The following is an 11167-nucleotide window of genomic DNA, read 5'->3' as shown; positions in this document are numbered from 1 at the left end:
TGTATGACAGTTTTGGCAAGCTCTTTAGGAGTTTCGATGAGGTTCATGTGATCGACATATACTGCAGCTATCACAAAACCAGAATATGACTTCTTAATGAACACACAGGGGCATAATTCGTTGTTCATATATCCCTGACTAGTCAAATACTAACTCAGATGGTTATACCACATTCTTCCGAATTGCTTCAAACCGTAGAGTGAACGCCTCAGCCAAATTGAGAGCATGTTCCGGGGTTTAGAAATATTTGATCTAGTCAATGTAAGTCATTCGAGAACTTTCATATAAATTTCTGTATCAAGATCCCCATAAAGATACACAGTTACTACACCCATCAGCTGCATACTCAGTTTTTCGGAAACTACCAAACTGATAAGGTAGCGAAAAGTAATCACATCCATAATGGGTGAATAAGTTTCATCATTTTCAATCCCAAGGCATTATGAGAAGCCTTGCGCAACAAGACAAGCTTTGTAATGCATAATTTTGTTCTTCTCATTACGCTTCCGAATGAAAACCCAATTGTAGCCAACGGGTTTCACATGTGGAGGAGTAGAAGCTACAAGTCCAAACACCATACATTTCGCAAGCGAATCGAGTTCGACTTGGATTGCTTGTTTCCAGTTTGACAAATCGGTTCTACGTCGACATTTATCAACGGAACAGGGTTCAACGTCATCACTCAACATGATCTCAGTAGAAGCTGTATATACTAATACATCGTCGACGATCATCTCATTTCTACACCACACATCATCTAAGCTAGCATAATAGACCGAAATCTCACGATTCTCGAGAAGAGGATTCGTCTTTTCAAGGACACTTCCGTAATCTAAAATTTCCTCATGAGTTGGATAAAATGAGTAGGCTAAAGTCGAATTCACGGTAGGCTCTTCAGAAGCTTGTGCCATGGGTTTTCTCTTCCGGGGGTGTGAATCCTTTGAACCAAGAGGTCTGCCACGCTTATGTGTAGGAGCAAATGATTAGCTAACAACTAATGTACGTGGATCACCAAAAGTTGGCATCCTGGGCCTCCAGGAGGGAAGTTAGTAGTACATTTGGTACATCCATCTTTGCAAGCATATTCGCAGCTAGAATTTGTGATCTTGTCACTCTCGCTAGATCGGTGAAAGCATCTGGCATGTTTTGGAGATCTAATATGCGCTACACTTCAGTTTCAGACTGAGCGGTGCCAGGATCTAAATGAGACAAAGTGGGAGTCATCCACGATAATTTGTGTCACTCTTCAGGAACGTTGACGTTCTTATCTCCCTCCGAACGACAGGAAAACTGTCTCATAAAAGTGACAATTCGCGAAACAAGCAAGAAAAAGATCGCCTGTCAAAGGTTCTAAGTAACGAATAATCAAAGGTGAATCGTATCTGACATAGAATCTCATCCATTTTTGTTCATAAGGGTGGCAAAATCGGTACATAGACCGCACAACAAAAAATAAGCAGTTGCGATATGTTGGGCTCATCTCCAATAACCAACTGAAATATGCTGTATGGTTGGGTTGCAACAGGCCTCAGGCGGACCAACATGGCTGTATGCAATATTTCATGGCCCCAAGCAATGATCGGGAGCTTAGTACGTATGACCAATGATCGAGTAATCATTTGTAAGCCTTTAATGAATGCATCTGCCAGGCCATTCTGGGTGTGAACATGGGGTACTGGATGTTCAACTTCAACCCCAATGGACATGCAATAGTCATCAAAAGTTTTAGATGTGAATTCTCCAGCATTATCCAATCAAATAGATTTGATCGGATAATCAGGGTGATGAGCCCTGAGCTTGATAACCTAAGCCAACAGTTTGGAGAATGCAGCGTTCCTTGTGGACAATAAGCATAAGTGTGACCAACGTGTGGAAGCATCAACCAAAACCATAAAATATCTAAATGGTCCACATGAAGGGTGAATCGGTCCACATATGTACCCCTAAATCCGTTGTAAAAAAATGGGAGGATTCCAACAAATCTTGTCATAAGAAGGCTTAGTAATAAGTTTTCCCATAGAACATGTTTGACATGCGATTCCTTGAATTGAACTTAAACTTCAAGTTAGTGGATACCCATGTGATGACTTGAGGATATAGCGCATCGTTATTTGTCCAACATGTCCCAAACGCTCATGCCAAAGTGTAATTTCATGTGCGATCCTAGAGGTAGGGCCAACCACATAGTGGCTTTCTATGAGGCGTATAGTCGTAGTATACAGACCACTTGGGATACGCTCAATCTTCTTTAGAATATGCTTCTGGCCATATTCGTACGAAGTTACGAACAGAAATTCAACTCCGTTGTCTACATGGATTTCAGCGTGGTAATTGTTATCTCTAATGTCCTTAAAGCTCAACAACGTTCTTCCGGAATGTGGAGAATAAAGTGCCTCATCAATGGTCAAAATCGTACCATTGGACAACATTATTCGTGTCTTACCGTATCCTTCAATCAAGTTGGATGGACCTGAGAGGGTTGTTAGAGGTGCATTCTTAGGTACCAAGTTAGTGAAATAGATGCGTTCACGCAAAACGGTGTGCGTGGTTGCACTATCTGTTGAACAACTAACTCCCCCACTAGTCATACTTAGAATGAAAATTAATTTGAATTGGTCACATGCATAAAAGTTCTTAAAACAAATATCCATTCAAAATAATTTAAGTATTCAAGGATGAAAATGAATTAAAACTTAATATCCAAAAAACAAATCGCCAATAAATAATCCAAACATAAAGGAAAATTGTTCAAAATTAACCAAAAAACCATAAGGGGGTTCAACCACTACTGTGGAATTCAGCCCCATGGTCTTATTTCAACTAAAAAAAATAGTTTATGTCTAAGATTCTAATATTCCATAAGTGTGGTATCCTCCTGAAAGTCAAAAACCTCAATTTTGGTACTCTCTAGTTCGTCCACTTGCACAAAGTTTGATTCAAACTTTTTACGACGACAATGATATTCAGCTACAACCTTCTAGGGAGCTCGACAAACATAGGACCAATGGTTCTTTGAACCACAGCGATAGCACATGTCTGTATCTATGGTTTCAAGTGTTTAAACTAGGTGTTTTGCCCTTATTCTTGAAGTTTGGGGCCTTTGGAGTGAGGTTAGGTGTTTTGGGGCTTTATTTCCTCCTTTAGATGGGCCTTGACTCTATTTACGTTGACGAGGTAGCTTCTGGCCACCTTTACCACGCCTCTTTTGGGGTTTCGGGTGTTGGTTTGTGCTATAGTGTGTTTCAGGCACAGCAATTTCCCTAGTAGGTCGAGCTTGATGATTTTTCATCAACAACTGATTTTGTTTTTCAGCTAGAAGTAAAACAGAGATCAAATCTGAGAACTTAGTGAACTTCTGAGCTCTATATTGTTGCTGCATGACAATATTAATAGCAGAAAAGGTCGAACAGGTCTTTTCCAAGAGATCCTCTTCGGTCAAAGTTTCGTTACAAAACTTGAGAAGTGATCGAATTTGACAAACTTCATAATTATATTCATTCACATTCTTAAAGTCTTGGAAGCGCAAATGCTACCAGTCATGTCTTGCTTCAGGTAAGAAGATGTCCTTTTGGTGATCAAAACGATCAGCCAAAGCGACCCATTGTGCTCGTGGATCCTCCTCATCAAGATACTTAGTTTGCAATGCGTTATGGATATGTCTTCGGATGAAGATCATAGCAATGGCTTTCTCAGCTTCGCCAACAAGGTTGTCTGTCTCATCTTTAATGGCGAGACGCAAATTCTTTGCAATGAGGTGGAGCTTCACATCTTGGATCCACTTGAGGTAGTTCCTTCCAAAGACCTCCAAAGCCGTGAAGTCGAGTTTGTTCAAATTCGACATGTTCTTATCACAAAAGATAGACAAAATGTGGTTGGTGCAATAAAGAAAGAAAATCAATCCATTCACATAAGAGTAGAACATTCAGGTTCTAATAGACATATATTGGTCAAAATTCACATGAAAAAGCTTCGGCTTTTCATGGGTGATGTTTTTAAGAAAAACTTCAGGTATTCAAACAAGGCATGTTTTTAGAAACTTTAGGTTTCGAAATAATTATGAACTTCAAGTTCATATGTTCCTACAGACAAACACAAATATATACACAGAAAAATGCAACAAGAGAATATACAAATAGAACTTCAGGTCTAGAATTATAATTGAATTAATTATTTGGACTTCAGGCCAAATTTAAAGTGTGGGTGAAAAAATGTAAAACCCATTTGGGCCTAAAATAATTAGGCAATTAAACTCGGGGCCCAAAAATTGGACCAAAGCCCATAGGTGAGTTAAGTAAATATGAGCCATGCAGCCTAGGCCCAAGAATGGGCTGGGACAGGCTCGGGTGGATCAGGCCTAACGAGCAGGTAGGTTGCAGGCCTAATAGTAACAAAATCGGTTGCAAAGGAAATCAGGCCCAAAAAGATGGCCCAAATAGGGGCATGATCAAGTATGACGCGACACCAGGGGATACCGTGTACTGGCATTGGGCTGGGTCCAATAGAAACCCAATGGGGGTTAGATTTGGGTCGGGACAACAAATGACAACAACAAGCCCAACAGGCGCTGATGCAAGCCAAGGATTCGAGGCCCACTTGGGCTCAGGTTAAAGGTATTCGAGACACCCCAAAGGCACTGGGTATCGAAACTAAACTGGGAGAAACACTGGTGTCGCTTCAGGCAACTTTCCTTGGGGGTCACAGCATGGCGAAGCTTGTGGGTTCAACTGGTAACCCAAATCGTGGATGGAAACCTAGGTTTCGACGTCGGGGATATCCGAGAATGGTGAGGATTTGAAGAGTCTGTCAAAAAATTTCTTTGATATTCTTCGGATTTTTGAGAAAATTTCATTGTCTCCGACGATGGTGAGGTCCCAAACACGACTGTAGTTTGTGATTTCCCAGGAACGACGTTGGTGAGGCTGTGGCCGACTGCGGGCGGCGCCAAGTGTTAGGGTTCGATGCCAAAAGGCATCTTCTTAGATGGAGCAATGGTTTTGCTCCAGTGCTTCGCAGCCCAAGGTAGGCTCATATGAGCTCAGTGGTGTTAGAGGTCACGGGTTTGAATAGGGTTTTCAATTTCAATTTTTTTTTCTTTTCTTTTTTTTTTTCAATTCAATGCTTATTTAAGCATATTCAATTCAATAGTTTAATGCATGTACATATATTTGATCAGTTCATGGCAATATCAAATTCACATAATTCAACAATTATGAATATAATGCATACACAATTTATGTAGAATCTAAAATTCGAAAAACATAAAGTTGGGTCATGTATTATGGTGAATGTTCATGATATCAAGGCTGCAAAAAAATCGAGATAAAAAACTTTTTTTTTGGAAGAACCTGATTGCGTGATGATTTGGATGAACTGGTTTGATGCAGAAAAAAATCTTCATCGTCAAATTCCTAAGCGCAATGGTAGGAGCGTGCTGATAACGTGTTGTAGCCTATTTTATCTAACAAGGGAAAGGGGGCCGGCGGCAAGGGAAGAGAGAGGGAGGAAAGATGTGTTTGTAGAATCGTAGGGGAATGTGTGTGTTGAGGATGTATTATTCCTCCTTCGCAGTACCTTTATTTATAGTAATAAGAGGAAGAAGAAATCTTTCATCCCCAAGGAATACAAGTCCATATAGGAAATAATAAATAGAATCAAATCTAATATAGGATTTACACAATCACACTTAAACTAAGAAAGTTCATAACAATTTTTTGTTATTTCTTATTATATCATGGACGTAAAAAAATAATTGGTGCAATTACAAAATAATGTTTAGCATTTTGTTGAATAAACAAGTTCTTGAATAAGCTTAGAGATTGTTTGAGACGCTTTATGATGACCAAAATCACTTCTAACTACATCCGTTAGAAAAACTCAAACGTAATTTCGGGTTTTTAAGACAGGTCCATGTACTTCTTTGAAAAACGCTTCCAAACTGTATTTATAACTAGAAGGGTTTCATACAAAACCAATTTCAGATCCATACGGATCTTAAAAGTTTAGAAGCAGCCGCTTAGTATGACATTGTATAATTATGGAACCACTTTTACAGTGAAATATGTCTCGAGAACTGGCAGCCAGAGAAACAAAAACAGATACGAACAAAAAGCAGCACGTTCTGTCACCAAAAAGTAGGCTGACTTGTTTGAATCCCTAATACGTAATTAGAGAAAGAGATCAAAAGATTAAATAATTTACTGTAAATAATTATCTAATTAATTATGAAGGAGTTCGAACAGTAATTAGATAGATAGATGCAAGGTGTGGGCATTGCATGTAAAAAGTTATTTGTCTTTTGGACCGTCGTCCTCTCGAACTCTTTCTCTCTTCCTTTTCTTCTGTTTCTGCATTTCTGACGTTGCTGACACAGTCACAAGCTAAGAACACGTGAAAGAGAGACATCACCCACGAGCATTCCCTTCATTTTTTGAGATGTGAAGATCTCGACCACATTGGTCCTTTTCACACATTTCTGAATGAATCCCAACTCATCAGCTTTTTGTTTTACCTTTTTCCCACTTTCTGTTGTTCTTTTAATTTACTCATCAATCACCATTCACCATTCACCATGCATGCTTATCTCGTTATCTAAGTTTCTGTGTTCTTGTTCTTTTCTGCACCTCTTTTTACTTTTCCTCTCATTGTTCTTGTTCTATCCCCTCCAATGTGGAGCATCTTTTCACATCCTCACCAAGTTGTGTGTGGCTAATTTTAAACCTACTGTACATGGCCAACACAAATTGAACGACTGTGTTTCACGTGCGGTCGTTTGATTTACATGTAGGTCAACCTGGATCTAATACTATAAAAAAGTTGAAATTCTAATATAAAATTTATCGGCTAATTTTAAATCTAACGTACATGGACAATAGTCACAATACAAAAGGGATAATGTATAATACATGTGGCTGTTTAGCGTATGATCTTAATGGTGAATTATCATTGGATTATATAGTGGACAATTACTTGATTTACAAGTATAATTACTATTCAATGAATACAAAAAGGGAATTTTGAATGATACAGGAAAATCAGAGATTATGGAGAATCTCGGTGAATTAGGTTACATTCGCAAGAAATCAGAGGATATTATCTGTCATGGAGTAACCAGGCTCTAATATAAAGAACTTGAGATTCCAAGGTAAAATTCATTGACAAGTTGATAAGTACTCCAATTCTTTAGAAGCAACAAGATTTAGTAGACTTCCAATGTGAGACATTTATTCACATCGTCAAATATAATTTAATGTTGTAATAGTATGACACTGTAACACTCTAGTCCTTCTGAAAATTATTGACAAATGCCTTTTCTTTCTTATATGAACAGCTTATTGGAGGCAGGTTGTCTTCCCTTTTATTTGGGTACCCTTCCTATCCTCTCCTATTTGTGCGGTCACAATTAAGTCACGTCAACATTTTATATTCCTATTGCTTTTTATCTGGTTCATATTGTTTTTTATCTTATTATCTTTATAAAAAAATCAATATAAAATGTTAATGTGACTTAATCATAACCGCACAAAATAAAAAAAGATAAGAAGGACACTCAAACAGGAGGCAGACAATCTGCCTCCCAGCTTATTAGTGTTCATATTTTAAAACTGGAAAGATCAAACCCAGCAAGTTGACAAACAAAATCTGGAAAATGCTACTGTAGGAAGATTTTTACAGAAATTACATTTGTTTGATAGGAGTATGACATTCATAATGATGACATGGCACACCTACTTGCTAGCTCTTTTCTCTGTATTTGGAGGACAGATGGATAGAGAGAGGGCCTCAGAATTCCATTTGGTTTGCGTCCGCTTAGACATGGACGAAGTGGACTATTCTTCTGACAGGTGTTGGTGTTTTCTGGTCTAACTTAGCGTCTTCACCTTTCTAATAAACTCACTCAATCCCCAGACCGCAATCAGTGCAGGGATTATATTTGGTCGAGTCGAGCTTCGAAAAATGTCACTATATTCAGAACTAGTTTTTTATAATAAGATTTTGATTCACTTTCTTTTTAGAACACGCTATAGGTTACTGTGCACAACAAGTACCCTATTCGTTATTGTGTTGGTGCTAGTGTGATAATATACCATGCAATTAGCTAGCTAAATTTCACAATACATATTAGAAAATGCAATATTAGTTGGGTGTACGAAATTGATCTCTTCTCTGATAGCTAAAATTCGCAATACATAGTAGAAAATGTAATGTTATGTGCGTGTACAAAACTAATACCTTCTCTAATACAGACGAACAAATATGCTAATTTTGTGTCTAACTTTTTTTAGAACACACTACAGTTTACTGTGCACTACAAGTACCCTATTCACTATTGTGTCAATGACAGTGTGATAATATACCATGTAACTAGCTAACTAGCTAATTTCACAGTACACATTAAAAAATGCAATGTTATTTGGGTATACAAAACTGATACCTTTTATGATACAGACGAACAAATATGTTAATTTTTTTATGTCTGAATTTTCTTGTCGTTAAGAAAATTGATTACATCTGTAAAGATGTGAACGGTATAGTGATTACATGTGTAAGATTGATTACATATAATTACAAAGGTGACAACAAAAACCTTTTTTTGGAGGTAACATGTGATGTGCCATAATCTTTACCCCACAGTGTAAGACTTCCATGCATTCAGCTTTTGTATGTATGAACGCTGTAACTTAAACCACATCAAACATCTCATCCAACTGTTGATGCCAATAAGTACCCAATTATCACTCTTGGCCTTTGAAAAGACATGTTTGGCCCAAAAAGTAACGTGTTGACCAATGACGACTCCCATTCAAAACCCTAGAAACATATGGAGGCCGTCAAATTTGAATATTTCATGTTTCATGTTTCAACCACAGATTAATCTCGGTTTAGTTAGTTCTCATTCCTCAGGCGTACGATTATATTCCGTAGACCGGATGTGCTCATTTATGTATTTGAGTTCGATTGTTTTTTTTTTTTTTTGTTTAAACTAGTTTAAAATATAATATTTCTTGTTTTAATTGTTTGAGCACATAGTTCACGTCCTCCAATAATTTAGTAGCCTTGTTGAGAAACCCTACAACATCATCTTTGCCTGCCATCAATAAAGAAAAAGGTTGATATTTGCAAGAAAACGATTTGACGCTCAAATTTGCTTGTTCATAAAGTTTGCAATAAAATGTAAAATAATATCATATCCCTCTCTCCCAAGTGCTTGTGGGTTAAGGTGCCATTGTATAGGCATCAAAGTCTTTCTCGATGCCAAATTCCCCTACATCTGGCTCCAAGTTTCACATTCCTCATCTTTCTTCATGTGCCATGCATGGTAGTGGGTGTTATGTTGCCACTCTCACAAGTTTAAGAAATTAGGATACATGGAAATTAAGTGGCTCATTACTTGATGCTTAATTTTTTTCTCCCACACAAACCATCATTGCTTACATATATATATATATATATATATGTGTGTGTGTGTGTGTAATAATACATAATATGATTTTCAATACCTATGTGTAATGGGAAAGTAATTATCTCATGCAACAGATTACACACAATTTTGTATCTTTCTCTTTTATCACGCGATAAAACATAAAAAAAAATTCGTGAAAGGACGCGGTGTGGAGTGGGCAGTGCAGGCAATGTCATATTGTCATGTTAATAGTGTCAAAGCGATTGATCAAAATTGAGGCAGGTCACATGGATTGATGATGTATAGAACAATATGAACAAGTTATATAGGTTAAAACATATTGATGCAGAAGGCGATAATCTGCATTTGATAGGAAAAAGACGCACTAAGTTGTACCAAAACATTCGAGCCTTAACAACACAACAAAGGCATCCATTTAAACTTTAACATCAAATTTAGAATGTGGTTCAAAGCATAGGCCAAAACTTGCCGCTGGCTGTTCATCATATTGTAGCAATATTCATAAATCACCTACAAAAACTTTCAATATGTCCACTCTCTCTCTCTCTATGTCCCTCTCTCTCTTTCTCTCTCTTATGTATGAATTTGATAAGACCATCACTTTTATCATCTGTCGAGGAGTCGACTTGATTGATTTGATGTGTGCATATACGCGCTGATCCATGCAAATATAATCTATTTTTTGCAATATGATGAAAGAGAGATGAGTTGGAAAGAAAATTACATTCGAGTGATTCCACGATAATAACTCCATGCTTCCCTCAAGGGGAGACTCTCATGTCTACACATGCACATACAGAGTTTTGTTTTACTGCTGTTTTTTTGTTCGTTTTCTTGTTTTACATTTGTCTTTGTATTTTTGTTACTTCTTTATTTCCTGGGAAGATTAATTGAAATGTTGAAACAAGCATGTCATCCTAAAACGTGCAGATCATCAATTAATTTCAACTATAAGTATATACAGTAGAGGAGCTAGGATTTTCAAATAATGGGGTCATAATTTTGACCAAAAAAACTTCAATGTATCATTTCGTCGAGAACATGTTAGGAACTTATTCTTGCCAATATTTGCCGAGGGCTTATGCCAACAACACTATGACCTGTAGAGACTTGTCGAGGGTGGCTATAGACAATTGTGGAGAAATGTTGAAGACTATCAAGCCTTGTGGCATTTCATCGAGGTGGGCACAAAAGAATTGCACAAAGAAGAGAGAAAGGGAAGACAGGGATGATAGAAAAAATAGAAGAAGTAGGAAGAGAATGTTGTAAGTTAGTTTTTCCTAGTTGTTTAGGGTTAAATACAATACACATACAAATATATACATGGAGTTTTTGAAGTTTTTGAGGTCATGGACAAACCAATAGCCTGTGCTGACTCCGCCACTGTGTATATACATATATTAGGGAAAAGTATTTGATTTAGAACCCAAAAGAAAGAAAAAGTACGTATACCAGATGTTTAAGTTAAATAGTGAAAGGAATATACTTGGCTCCCTTCTTTGCAAGTAATTATTTCTACTTACGTGTTAATTAATTACAGTTGAAAACATGTGTGTAACTGATTTGCAAAAAGGAAAAACGATCTCATCTCAATCTTTGAATGAATTATGCAGGAAAGTATTAAGATATTTATTTCTAGTATTTTAGGAGAAATTCTTCTGTTAACCTCAACGACGACGTCTTTTGTACACATAGAGTTGCTAAAACTAGCCTACATACGTGGTTAGATGCAATACAGAAGAGTTC

This window comes from the organism of the source record quoted next, unplaced genomic scaffold (assembly GCF_019419815.1).
Source record: "Pyrus x bretschneideri cultivar Hongxiangsu unplaced genomic scaffold, Pyrus_bretschneideri_v1 Contig11, whole genome shotgun sequence".
Lineage (NCBI taxonomy): Eukaryota > Viridiplantae > Streptophyta > Magnoliopsida > Rosales > Rosaceae > Pyrus > Pyrus x bretschneideri.
Note: the sequence above shows the minus strand (reverse complement) of the source record.